The following is a 14,645-nucleotide window of genomic DNA, read 5'->3' on the forward strand; positions in this document are numbered from 1 at the left end:
TAAATTATTACTCATATGTTCAAAATTTTAACTTGAGTCACATGTTCTAAATTTTAACTCGCATGTTCTAAATTTTAACTCACATGTTCTAAATTTTTACTCACATGTTCTAAATTTTAAATCAAGTTCTCATATAAGTATGAATTCTCACATATATTATCACCGTATGTATATGTATGAGAGTGGTATCAATGGATGATCAAATAATACCATTGAACATACGGTAATAATATATATGCGTATAGTAGTATTATATATGCATTCAGTCGTATTAAATTTAATTTATGCATAAATAGTATTCATAAAATTCAATGGTACTATATAAGCTTATAGTGGACTTTCAAAAAAAAAAAAAAAGCTTATAGTGGAATGATCAACATATGGTCCCCCATCACGTGAGACAATCTGATTAAAAAATAGGTGGGGTTCACCTATAGACCTCTCTCCTCTTTTCTCTTTCTATCATGTGTTTTTAGAATATTTTAATCATTACTCCCTCTGTCCCCATTTGATTGTCACTTTTGATACAAAATCACGGGAATTAAGGAGAAATTAAGGAAGTATATGAGAACTAAAACTCAATTATTTATAAACAAAAAAAAAAAAAAAAAAGAGAGAGAGAAAGTAATCCATGTGATTTATTAAAGGATTTTTTCACATTTGCTACCACCTAAAAAGCCTTGCTTCAGATTTGCTACCATTTTAATTTTTTTTTTACTTTGCTACCACCCTAAACAGAGTTTGTTAGAAATCACTACCACTTAACGGAATCCGTTAGGATTTCCGTTAAGTTTATTTTTTTTTTTAAAAAAAAGAAAGAATTTTTTTTTAAAAAAAAAAAGAAAAAGAAAAAAACCCCAGCCACCCCACTGCCACCACCTCCCCTCAACTGCCACCCCTCCCCCTCCCCCCCTGCCGGAGACCTGCGCCAAAAAGATTCGACCGACCCCGGCGACCTCACCCCCCCTCCCTTTTCCCCACCCACGAAGCCAACCCCACCACCCACGAAGCCAAACCCTCTACCCACGAAGCCAATCCTCATCGAAATCAACCCGTTACCCCCATTGGAAGTCGACCCCCCTCCCCTTCCCCCACCCAAAAGCCGACACTCCTAACCCTAAACCACCAGCCCGAAACCACTATTAACAAATTTTAGGGTTTCGCTCATGGTGGTTTTTGGGTGGTGGTTTAGGGTTAGGGGTGGTCGAAAAGGGTAGAAGAAGGGGAGGGGGTCGATTCCGGTGGAGGAAACGGGGAGGGGGGCTGAATTCAGTGGGGTTGGCTTCGGTGGGTGGGGGAAATGGGGGTTGGGCTCGTGGTGGGGGAAAGGGAGGGGGGTTAGCTTCGTGGGTGGGGGAAAGGGAGGGGGTAGGTCGCCGGCGTCGGCCGTTGTTTTGGGCGTCGGCCGCAGGCAGGGGGGAGGGTGGCAATTGAAGGGAGAGGGTGGTAGTGGGGTGGCTGAACGGTGGTTCGGCCCCACTGACGGAAATTGTAACGGTGTAAGGCATGGGTAGTGATTTCTAACAAACTCTGTTTGGGGTGGTAGAAAAGTAAATTTTTTTTTTTTAAAACGGTAGCGAATCTGAAGTGAGGTGTTTTAGGTGGTAGCAAATGTGAAAAAATCCTTTATTAAACAACGCATGAAAATCAAGGACCACATTAGTGATCAATGTGATTTATTTTTAACCAATAACATTACAAGAAATAATTACAACATCCAATAGAATTACACTACACATATTGATGACTAAGCTAAAAATATTTGATAGAGAGTGAAAATCATAATTACAAATTCCAAGGGTGGCCAACAATTAAATAGGGCAAAAAAAATACGAGGGTAAAATAGGAAGCCCACATAATAAGAACAAACAATTATGAGGTTAAAATTTTAATTTAATAATTTAATGTGTACTAGTATTTAATCTAAAATTGTAAAATGTAACAAACATTTAGGGGCATCCAAAATTGCAAAAGTGACAATTAAATAGATGCGGATAGAATATTACGTATTTACAAATACGAGTACATAACATTTCTCCCTTTAAAATTCCTCCTAGACTCGAGAATAGACACACATGCAAAAATGCAATTGACTATTTGTCGTTCAGCTTGTAAACTACAGATTACTCGAAGTACCTACTTCCTCTATGTTTTTTTTTTTTTTTTTTTTTTTTTTTTTTTTTTTTTTTTTTTAATTTGACTTGTTTTATTTACTCCATTTATATTTAATAAGTGATCTATTTTTCTGAGCATATAGTATAGCAGAATGCATTAATTTATTATTGAAGTGGGGTAGGTTAAAATTAAATTATATACAAAATATAAAAATAAATAATAATAAGGTACAAGTGGAGAGCAGAGAGAATTTAAACTGTATTAAAATATGATTAGTGGGGACAATTTTTAATTTTTTTTTGAACAAAATAGTGGGGACAAAAATAGTACATTAGTACGGAGTAAAATGAAAGAGGCCAGGGAATTGAAATAATCGATTTTCCTTCCCCTCTTAATAAATCAAATCCCATCAATTGGCGGTTGGTGTAGACGTGTAGTGGTGATTGGGACTACACTTGATAGGGAGAACCCGTGTTCGATCCCCCGCAACAATAATTGGGAGGGGACTAAAACCTAACCACCCAGAACTGATCCTCACATCCGGATTAGCCTAAAGAGTGAACCAGGTAAAACACCAATAAAATAAAATAAAAAAATAAATCAAATCCCACCATCATTAGAGAGAGCTGGAAACTAAAAAAAAAAAAAAAAAAAAAAAGGAAGTTCACCTTCTCCCTCCCCTCCCCTCCCTTTCCCTTCACTATTGTTATTCAAACAGTGTAAATTTTCCTTGTTATAAAAAGATAATTATACTATTGATTGACAAGATTTTTACATATTACCATGTAACAGTGGTCGTGGCGAAGACACTCATCTTTACTTGATATTCGTTTCATATCTTGTATGTTAGGGTCCTTAGGGATAGTGCTAGCGTTCAATTAGGTGTGGGTGTGATAAATGTAGCTACAAACTCTATAGTGGTGTGGTATTGGTATAGTGCCCGTGTGTCAATGTGTGTGTCGAAGGTGTGTGCTGTGTGCATGTATGATGTTGCGAATGTAGGTGAGCTGTTAAACTCTTTAAAAAATTATATATTACACATAACCTAAGCTGAAGAGTAAAAAGTTTTTATTGTTAATTTACTTTCTTCGTTCCCGTCAAAAAAAAAAAAAAAAAAAAAAAAAAAAAAGAAGGAAAAAAAAAAATTTACTTTCTTCGTTTTTTAAAAAAATTGTACGAGCATTACTTGATAATGTTATGAGTTTTAAGAGAGCTTATACTATAAGTATTATCAAACGAATAGTGCGATTTTGATTTTTTTATTAATGAAGATTAGATTAGATTATAAAAGCATTTTAGTTCAAATAAAAATAATAGAGCAATTTCCCACAATAATGCTAGAATAAAAATAAATTCCCTTTGTACATCGATTTAGAAACTAATTCCCTAGATACCGTCCATGTAGGATCGGTGTTGGGTGTGATTTTATTTTATTTTTTTCACCTTAAAACCGGTAATGACAATAGCGGTTATAGCTATAAAACTGCTACTTGTATTAGCGGTTTCAGAAAAGAGACCGCCTGTTTTAAAAAACAGGTCTCTTTTGTTCCTTACCTTTTTAAAAAAAATAGTAAGGAGGAAAAGAGACCTGTTAATTAAAAAGGAGGTATCTTTTCTGAAACCATCTCTTAGCAACAGGCAAGAGAGCGCCCACTGTTAAATTCAAAGAGACCTTATTTCACTAAAAACGGGTCTCTTTGTTTTTTTTTAAAAGAAAAAAAAAACTGCTAATGTTGCTAGCGGTTTTAAGCCAAACCAAATACCAATCCTACATGGACGGTATTTTGGGAATCTATATTATATATTAAAAAGCGTTCCTGCCACATCATCATTTAACTATCAACATGTCATGTCACTTATAGCATTGCAACATTTATTCCATGTCATTTTTAATAAGAAAAAAACATCCCACAAGGTTTGAACATTGTATCTCATGGTTACAAGATCACACACCTTACCATCTGAGCCACAACCAATTTATGTTCTCTATATACACATAAATAAATATATGTGTAAGTCAGCACAAAAAAAAATATGTAGCCTGAAAAAAAAATAAAGAGGAATAGCCTCAACAATTCCTAATTAATGGAAACGTAATATCTTCAAATATGGGATTTTGGATAACATTTTGTTTTGAAGTAGTAACCCGGTGCAACGCTCGGAGTACACACTAGTTTGTTTTTAAATGGGTATATAGTGGAAACTTGTTTTTGTTTTAACATTATTGAGGAAAATCACTCTAATTAGTAATTATAAAAGACAAATAGACAATATAACATTACTTAATCGGGACCAAAAGTGTTGGTGGCAATAAGCGTGAAAGCAATCAAGAGGCTACCATTTATTATTTAGAGAAAGAATAAATGGTAGTCAACGCCCACAACGACCATCTTCCTATCGACTATTGATTTAATTGAGACCCACTGAGTATTGATTTAGTAGTGTAAGACAACGCCTAAAACGGCCACCTTCCTATACGACTATAATAAAACCCCTTTAAACTTTGAGGCTACCATTAATTATTGAAAAATTTGTTAAACAAAACCACTTTAAATGCACCATTAAACCTTTTAAACGTTTTTTGGCAAAAGAAAATACGATTTTTAATACTGTACTAGTTTGTGGATCCGGACGATGCCCCGGATTTTTATATGGAATTGATCATTAATATATGTTGTAATTTATAATTAAGTTTTATCGTAATTAAATTTGTTGTTCATATTGTCATTTGTTACATATTAATATTTTGTATTGAAAGATTACATAAAAAATCACATAGCTCGGCGGTAAGACACTTAGTTCTAAAATTAGAGGTTGTGAGTTCAAATCATGTGGTGAACATATTTTTTTAATTATTATAAATGAATGAAATATAATGAAGACAAAAGGAAGGGAGAGCCACGTGGTGTTATGAATAGTTACGTGGGTGACGTGGCATAGTGATGGAACTTACGTGACATGTGGACGTTGTTAGAAACGCCTTTTAATATATTAGTATAGATTTTGGTAAAAGACAACCCGATTGTGAACTTTTTTTTTGTTGAAGACAACATAATGTCTCTAATTAGATTAATTAACCTCACGTCAAAAAAAAAAAAAAAAAAAAAAAAAAAAAAAAAAAAAAAAAAAAAGATTAGTTAACCTCTAATTTTTTTTTTTTAAAAAAAAAAATCCTCTAATTTCTTCTAATTATCCTCCAACTCCCTCACTTAACCATTTAATAATTAAATTAATTTATAAATTAAAAAACAAAAACCACCCCCTATCATCAGCCAGCCGCTTTGAACCGGCTACCCACCTCCAATTGTGCAAACTCTAATTAGTGTTCTTGACCTTCTTTGGAGCACGATTATTGTGTCTGTTGAGGTGGGTGTTTGTGGGCAGGGATGGGTTGTATTTCGAGAATTCGTGGTCGAGTGGATGTTTGGGGGGTTGTTTGCCTTGCAATATATTATTGTTAAATTAGCAACCCTTTCAAAACTATAAATATTAAAAATTAAATTAAATCACCTTATAATAAAATTCAAGCAAAATTTACCAATGACATGAATAGCACGAGGGACAACAGGACTGAAAATAATTATATTACGTCCTACATATTTATATGCATTTTAATTTACTACTATGACTAAATAAAGACAAAAATACGTTCACATGAATACAAAATACTTTGTACTTTTGTAGTATTTCAACATCTAATTCCAAATTCTAGGAGAAAGCATATGAGAATTAACATCATTACATCTAATTCCAAATTCTAGGTGAAATACGATGGAAACCCCTCCAAAATTAACAATAGTGGCTAGAGCTTAGAAGAGAGAATAGAGAGAGGAGGCTAGGGTTTTATTTTAAAAGAGTTAAGTTTTAGGATGGGTTCGTTTAAACACAGATGGTGCGTCAAAAGGGAATCCGGGGAAAGCTGGTGCTAGAGGGATTATTCGAGGCTGTGATGGCCAACTTTTTGCATCTAATTGTGGTGTTTGCTCGAACACAAAGGCTGAGCTATTTGGTGTGCTGCGTGGTCTGGCCTTGGCTTGGAATTCTGGTCATAGGCGTGTCCAGCTGACCGTAGATTCTGAGGTTGTTGTGCGCTTCTTGGTGGAGGAAGAACCTCCACACTCCCCTTTCATTCATCTTATTCGTAAATGCAAATCACTACTCTCGCGCCAAGGTTGGGTAGTGTCTATTGGACATTGCTATAGGGAAGCTAATCAAGCGGCGGATTGGTTAGCTTACTATGGTGTCTCGTTGGAGCAAAAGTTGGTGATTCTTGAGGCGGTCCCTAGGGATCTTCGGACCGTTTTATTGGAGGACTTGAGTGGTGTTGCTAGAGCTCGGCTTGTGCCCATGGATAGGGGTTAAGTTGTGGTTTGCTAGCTTGGAGTGTTTCGTTTTCCTGTTTTTGTTTTTTGTTCTTTATTCTGTCTTTTTTCTTTATCGATGTGTCTTTCTTCTTGTTTGGGTTTTTTCCCCTCTCTTGCACAAAAAAAAAAAAGTTTTGATTTAATTTTAACTTTATATTATTTTTGTTTGATGAAAATCATTAATTACGCTTTAATTATTAAACTGAACTGAATTGAACTGAAATGAATTGTTTATGAGAGAAGGAAATTAGGAACTGAACTAAACTGAAATTAAGCTGAAGAGAACAGACCCTTAGATGATAATTCTTATCAAGTATTTATTTATTTTTTTTTTTCAGATTTTAAGTAATTGAAATAAATAAAATAATATGGAATTGATTGCATTTTTTAATGGACCCTTGATTTATAATTTTTCATAGCTATGTTTTAAACATGAGTGAGCTATCTATTTTTTAGTAATTAGAAAATTTTACGAAGTATTTTAGATAAACCTTTTTTTTTTTTTTTTTTTTTTTTTTGAAAAGCTCCAATAGCAAATAGATAGAAAATATCATCAGCCTACATCAATTTCTGCCAGGGCAGCAACCCCTTGGAGAAAGTTATCAACAAACAGCTGCTCAATGCCATTAGGTGAGCAAGGCAACACGATTACCCACCCTTTTACATGAAAACAAGCAAACTCATCAAACTCCCTACTCATAATCCCAATGTCATCAACACAATTAAACTTCAATTTTCTTAAATGAACTTAACATGAGTTTATTTTATATGAACATCCATATTAGTTTTAAACAATTGAACATACATTTCTTAGGCATAATATAAATTGATCATCATGATAAACAAGTAAAACAACAAATGTTTTATCTAATGAAAATATTGTAAACAAGGACACATGTATTTTATTGTTCATGCGTAAAATCGTTACTTCAAATAACAGTTTTGCCTATGATATTATGATTTTACCTATTGAACATACATCCTAATGATTTATTAAGACTGCATTTTAAAGAATAATCCTGAACGGCCAAATTTTTGTTCCATCAATTTCTTCACTCTCCGCCATGGGATCGGTGAGATACTTATTCCATCCTCCAACTGCGCCGTCCCTAAAAAACGTCTTGTTCTCCACAAATTTGCTTAGGAAACCCTTTTTGTTAACGTCTAGCTCTCTAAGATTGTCAATACTACATAACTCAATTATATCTCTGATGATGCCTTCAATTTCCTCTTGGGGAGAAAATGGCATACCAAGAAATTCAGCCAACTTCTTCAAATAAAAACTAGGATCCTCCTTCAGATCCTCATACTTTAAAAACAACACCTTGTTAGGCCGCTCTAAGCTTTGCTTCCAGTATCCAAGTGCATGCTCAAAAAAAGGCCCATAAAAAACGTTACCTTGACAAAAGTCCTCAAAGAAATCTTCAATATTAGGAGGTTGGAAATTTTGATCTCCAGTTACTCTCTTAATTATATTTGGATAAAAATGCCAGTGTGACACAAGTGTGTCCAAGGGATTTCGACAAATGTACACAATCTTACAGTGGGAAGCCTTGATAGATTGAGGAAGGGACGCATAAGGCATGTGAGAGTGGAGAAGGCGTGGTGAAGGGAGTTCATTAAGTTGGTGTGGACGGGGGAGCTTAGGGTTACCACCATAAACCGCGGTTTCTAAATCGTAAACAAGCTCATGTGGATTGTGAGAAAGCAAAGGGCTTTGTTTAGGAGGGTGGACAAATCGATTAACAGAGTAAAGATTTTAACCAAGTGGTGCCTGTTTTTGGAAAGCTAGTCACTACAAAATCAGTGTCTTGAGCAAGGAAATGTCTTTGGCAAGTGAGAATGTTATGAAAAAGAAAAATAGAACACCAGAAATCTTGAATTTTAATGAGTTGGAATTGCTTACAACCCATAAAGTTTGCCCTTGGAAGGCATTGTTTAAGCTGTTCAACTTCTTCTTCACTGACTAAATTTAGTTCTTCACTTTGACATATTGTAGATGGCTCGGCCATGTAAAATGACTTGAGCTTCTTTTTTTTTTTTTTTTTTCACACAAAACTTGAGGCTGAAGCTCTGCTTTGTGCTTAGATGCTCTACTAGATTACAATAAGGCCAAAGCCATATATGTAATAAGATATTTATAAAGTTTATTTATCTTAATCTTTTTGGCTTGTTTTTTTTTTTTTTATATAAAAAAAAAAAAATACTAGTACAACAACTCAGGGCTTGTTTGACATCATTTTTGGTTTTCATTTTCCTGTTTTTTTTTAAAACTAAAAACCAAAAACAGAAAACAGGAAAAAGGTGTTTTCACTTTTTTGTTGTCAGTTTTCAAAATTATCATGATTTTAATAAGTCTAAATATTTTTTGATCCATTATGTAACATATGTAATATACTTTTAAAAAACAAAAAACCAAAAAACAGAAAACCACAGCAATGCCAAACGGACCCTCAGTTTTTTTTTTTTTTTTTTTATTAGCCAGTTGGCAGGTGAAAAAAGTAAAGAAAACAACAATTATGGTCCTGTTGATAATTTGCTAAAATAAATGGATAAATAATGGTATCAAGCTATGGAGAGCAGTTATTGGTTTGTAGTTTTGTACTCATCTAGATCTAGCTATCATTGTGCAACTAATTCTTATTTAAGTATTTCCTCCGTCCCCGAAAGAACGACCCTTTTGGGCTGATTTCACGGATATTACGAAAGTTAAATAAAAGAAGTAAAAGTATATTGAAAAGGTAAATTTACATGGGATTTGTAAAAAGTAGAGAGAGAAAGTGATAAAGGAAAAATCGTCAAAAATGATACAAACTTTTAATGGTCCCTCAAAAATAAGTCAATCTTTTAAATATTTTAAATAATACAAACTTTGAGGGGTATCTGCTTTAAACAAGTTAAAACCGGTTAGTTAGTTGATGAAAATATTATATGGAACACGTGATATTGCAGCTTTTTTTTTTTATTATTATTAAAACGGTTAAACAAGTTTATAAGATAAATAAAAAAATTAACCGGTCAAATAAATTATAGGTAAAGTAACTTGTTTAAAGCGGATAAACATTAAAGTTTATATTATTCAGAAATAATTAAAAGATTGACTTGTTTTTAGTGGATTGCTCAAAGTTTGTACAATATTACTTTTGACAATTTTTCCTTAATAAATTGATGTAATTTTAATCCAAAAATTCCAACGATCAAAAGTGAAAAGAAAAGGTATAAGCTACTATAGTGATTGGAAAACTTATTATATAAATAAATCACATAAATTATAGTACTATTAATAATAGGAATAATATAAAGGCTAGAAAAGTAGGTAAGATTATGAAAGAAGTGAAAAGCTGAATCACGTAATTCACGTTGTTACTTTAGATGTTCTTATATAAAGCCATTGACTAGAGGCCCACTAATTAAAAGACTACTCCAAATTCCATATAATCATAAAATTAAAGTGAGCCAATCAACTTAGGTAGACTCTATAACTCTCATATACAATTGGTGTGATTAACAAACAGTATTAAAAGATTGTTCATGTGTTTCAGATTGGGCTAAAAGAATAGTTTGAGCATAAAGGTCGTGGGTGAAGAAGTGAATTTTGAAAATGCACATAATAAGCCAAATTATTAGTGGTATCTAATTTGATTTTGTCTCAGACAAATGTATAAAAACAGACAACAATATATATAGTTTTATAATGTTGAATGTTGATTGAATCATAAATTAAACTATGAGTATAGATTACTTCCTCTATACTCAAAACACTTATTTATTTATATTCCATTTTGATGTATTTCGACTTGATGTACTCATTTTTAATTGTTTTATTTTTAATTTGTGAAATAAAATTACTATCTTACCTCTACACTTTCAAAAGATGGTATGTAGGATATGTTGAATATATAATCAAGTAATCAACACATGACAATATATATAAGCATTTTGGGTTCTACACCAACTCCATCTTTAATTATACTACCTTTCTATATCTTAAAAAACATACTTCGTATGTATATATCTACTTCATACATATCACTATACTTAGGGCCTGTTCTGATTGACTGAATTGAGCTGAGCTGAGCTGAGCTGAACTGAATATTTTATGAGAGAAGGAAATTAAAAACCGAATTGAACTAAACTGAAAATAATCCGAAAGAATAGGCCCTAAGTGTACCATGCTATTACACGAAATAAATACTTATAAAGAAAAGCCACCCTGACAACAAAAGTGAATGTTATTGAGAGTTAAATATTTTGAATATTATTTTAATTAGCATAAATAAAAATGCGGGTTTCAGAAAAATGCAATAGATAGTATAACTTATTTTTAAAGTGAATCGTTTCTCTTACGTATTATGTCAATGCAAAATTTTGACAAATGATATCATTCATTATCAATATGGTAAAATTATAATAATTGATGTTTAATAATCTATTCATTGAAAAAATTCTAACAAGTTATACCCAGTGTGTATACCTACAAGACCATATAATTTTTTTCTTACGTATAAATTACTAACTGTCAGAGTGGATTAGATGAAAAATCAAACTGTCTTATTACTTTAAAAAATACGAAGAGAATAGCTAGATTGATGTAATAAAAGGACACTAAATTAAGAATTGAAGCGAGATTGAGTTAAATTTGAAAGTGTAGAGCTAGGTAACATAGTAATTTTATTCACAAATTAAAAATAAACCAAAAATGAGTACATCAAGTCGAAATACATCAAAATGGAATAAAAATAAGTGTTTTGAGTATAGAGGAAGTAGTGTATACTCGTAGTTTAATTTATCATTCAATCAACATCTATCAAGTCATCAATATTCAACATTATAAAATTATATACTACCTCTGTTACAGGTTATGTACAACGATTAGACATTTACCTCTCTGCTTTATGGCAAATCGTTGCACATAACCTGTAACGGAGGTAGTATATTGTTGTCTGTCTTTATACATTGTCTGAGACAAAATCAAATTAGATGCAGTACAACTAATAATTTGGCTTATTATGTGCATTTTCAAACTTCAATTCTTCACCCACGACCTTTATGCTCAAACTATTCTTTTAGCACAATCTGAAATCCCATAAACAATCTTTTAATACTGTTTGTTAATCACACCAATTATATATATATGAGAGTTATAGACTTATAGGGTCTATCTAAGTCTATGTGAGCTATAATTGGAGCACAAACACTGCATTTTAGTTTATTTAAACCTAGAAGGGTCTTTGGTCTCAAAAAAAAAAAAAAAAAACAAAAAAAAAAAGAAAAACCTAGAAGGGTCTAAAAGTGAAAGTTGAGGCTTTAGAAGCAAGAACTCAACTTAGCAAACAAAAGATAGATAAATTTAAAATTACAAGAAAGTGAGGATAAAGCAACCCTTATCGACAAACCCCAAACAAATTCAAGTCAAACTAAGTTGAGGGAAAGCATGCAAACAATTCAAACAAGCCAAAACCAAACCACAACATTTAAAGGTCCAACTTAAAGTGGCCTAAGGCCCACTCAAACTCGGCCCAACGGCACATAACCCAAAATTATAGTATTACTTTGCATCTCAAACAACCACAAAAATTCCACAATCAGTGAGTATACGGTAGTCTTAGAGAGTCATCGTAAAGGTGGAGATGAAAATCGATCCCATGGTATATGGTTGTCATTTTTACAATAATTATCACTATACTTTTGTTGGTCAAACTTTATTAAAAATGTTATTTTTAAAAATCAATGCAAGAATCTTTGAGATCTATATGACTACACCAACCTTTTTTATTTTATTTTATTTTATTTTGTCATCATTATATGTGTCAAGTGATGATTTGATATTTTAAAAATTAAATCAAATATCATTGGTCATGATCATAATCTTATTGAAAAGGATATAATTTTTTACATAAATAGAGCTAGCAATTGCTTTGACGCAAATTATCTTTAGGGATACCGAATTAGGAGAATTATTCTTCAAAGAACGAAGAAATTTCATTGGGTAAATTGCTGATCAAGTAGTCTTATTGTGAAAATACTAATACATTAATTACTCCCCTCTCAAAAGTTTGACTCACCACTTTTCATTTTGAGATAACTAACTATTACTCGTATTTTATGCTTTATTTGAAAAGGTATTAAATTATCTTACCCCTCCTATCTACGATCCAACTCTACACGATCTACAACTTTATATTAATATAACTTTTTTTTTCTTATACTCACTCAATTATTTGATGCACTTCTAGAACAAGAGTTTATAATATAATAAGCTAATTTACTTATGAAAATGAAAGGTGAACAATCTGTATATAGTTTTGACTTTCAAGGGGTATGAAGTAAAATAACAAATAAACTTTTATCACGGAATGAAACAAATACAATATGAGTACACTTTAACACTTTATAATAAATTAATATTGCATCGTCGTCAATCTTAGCTTCATCAGCCTTCATGCTTATAAATTTAATTTCAATGGGTGAGAATGTGAGATCGAGTAAGATTATAAATACTTCGTATAAACTATGCGTAACACGACAACTTGTTTTATTGAGATTAGTTTTTATATAAAAATGACAATTATTTCAGAATCTATTATTTATATTGATCTTTGTTTTCTTTATAAATTAATTTAGCTATATTCATATCATAAAAAACATTAGCCTTCAAAGATTTAAGTTTACTTATTTGTAACATTTGGCCATTTGGGGATTGACATGAATCCATCCGCAATGAATCAAGATGAAGATCAAACAAATTTTCGAGAAACACAATTAGTTCAAGATGAGGAAGTTGAACAACTTAAGCAAAGCCTTGAAAAGGCGAATTTCATGGGTAGTAATAAGCTTGTGATGATAAAATACCAAGGCTTTTGGAGCTTATCTATTGGTCTTAAGCCTATCCTTTATTACCAAAGGCATTTTCGTGCTCGAGACACCGATAATTTCATCTCTAGCCTACCAAAAACCGGCACCACTTGGTTGAAATCTCTACTCTTTTCGATTGTCAACCGGGTTGATCATCACCATCCCCGCCCTAGTAGCAAAATAAACCCTTTGCTTACTCATAATCCACACGAACTTGTTTACCATCTAGACAGTGGTGTCTATGGTGGTGACACCATCCTCCCAAGTCCTCACCAACTTCAAGATCTCCCATCGCCGAGGCTTTTGCATACACACTTACCTTATGCATCTCTTCCCGAATCTATCAAAGTTTCATCGTGTAAGATCTTGTATATTGCTCGAAATCCTTTGGACACTTGTGTTTCACACTGGCACTTCTACTCAAAAATTTTAAAGAAGGCGATGGGAGATCAAGATTTCCAACCCCCTAGTATTGAGGGCTTCTTTGAGGATTTTTGCCAAGGGAGAGTTCAAGATGGACCTTATTTCGAGCATGTAGTTGGATACTGGAAGCAGAGTCTAGAGCAACCGAATAAGGTATTGTTTTTAAAATACGAGGATCTAAAGGATGATCCTATATTTCATTTGAAGAGGTTGGCAGAATTTATAGGCTTGCCATTTTCTCCCCAAGAGGAAAGCGATGGTGTCATTGACGACATAATTAAGTTGTGCAGCATTGAGAGTCTGAAAGAATTGGAAGTTAATAAGACAGGAAACATGAACAAGTTCATGAAGAATGATGTCTTCTTTAGGAAAGGTGAGGTGGGTGATTGGACCAACTATTTCACTCCTACTATGGTGGACAAGATTAAAAATTTGATGGAACAAAACTTTGAAGGCACCGGTTTATTCTTCAATCTCCTCCCTCAATCGTGAATAATTTAAGACCATCATTAATTCGTTAGCTTAAATCATTCTAATTATGCTTATGAATAATTTAAGACCATCATTAATTCGTTAGCTTAAATCATTCTAATTATGCTTATGTTGTGTACTTATGTTGTGTTATGTCTAGTACGTTACATTCCACGTACAATAAAATTGCAAAACATGGTTTGTGAATGTGCTTATGTTACTCTCACGTAGTATTTTGTTTTATTCTCGTATATGTATTTGAGCTTTTTTTTTTATTTTATTTATTTATTTTTTTGGTAAGAAGAATTCCCTTATAAGTAGGGGAAATTTGGGATCCCACTTGCTTTAAAACAAAGGAGGTACATACATTTTTCTTTTTAAGGAAAACGAAGGAAGTATATATATATGAAGTAGCCA

General features: G+C 32.6%; 2 pseudogenes; one reads left to right on the forward strand and one right to left on the reverse strand.

Annotated features, from left to right (window-relative positions):
- Nucleotides 1-7,472: 7,472 nt before the first annotated feature.
- LOC145613567 (cytosolic sulfotransferase 13 pseudogene) lies at nt 7,473-8,491 on the reverse strand (annotated as a pseudogene).
- A 4,708-nt stretch (nt 8,492-13,199) lies between these two features.
- LOC145613569 (flavonol sulfotransferase-like pseudogene) lies at nt 13,200-14,249 on the forward strand (annotated as a pseudogene).
- Nucleotides 14,250-14,645: the final 396 nt, after the last annotated feature.

This window comes from Chenopodium album, chromosome 25 (assembly GCF_948465745.1).
Source record: "Chenopodium album chromosome 25, dcCheAlbu1.1, whole genome shotgun sequence".
In the NCBI taxonomy this organism is placed as follows: Eukaryota; Viridiplantae; Streptophyta; class Magnoliopsida; order Caryophyllales; family Amaranthaceae; genus Chenopodium; species Chenopodium album.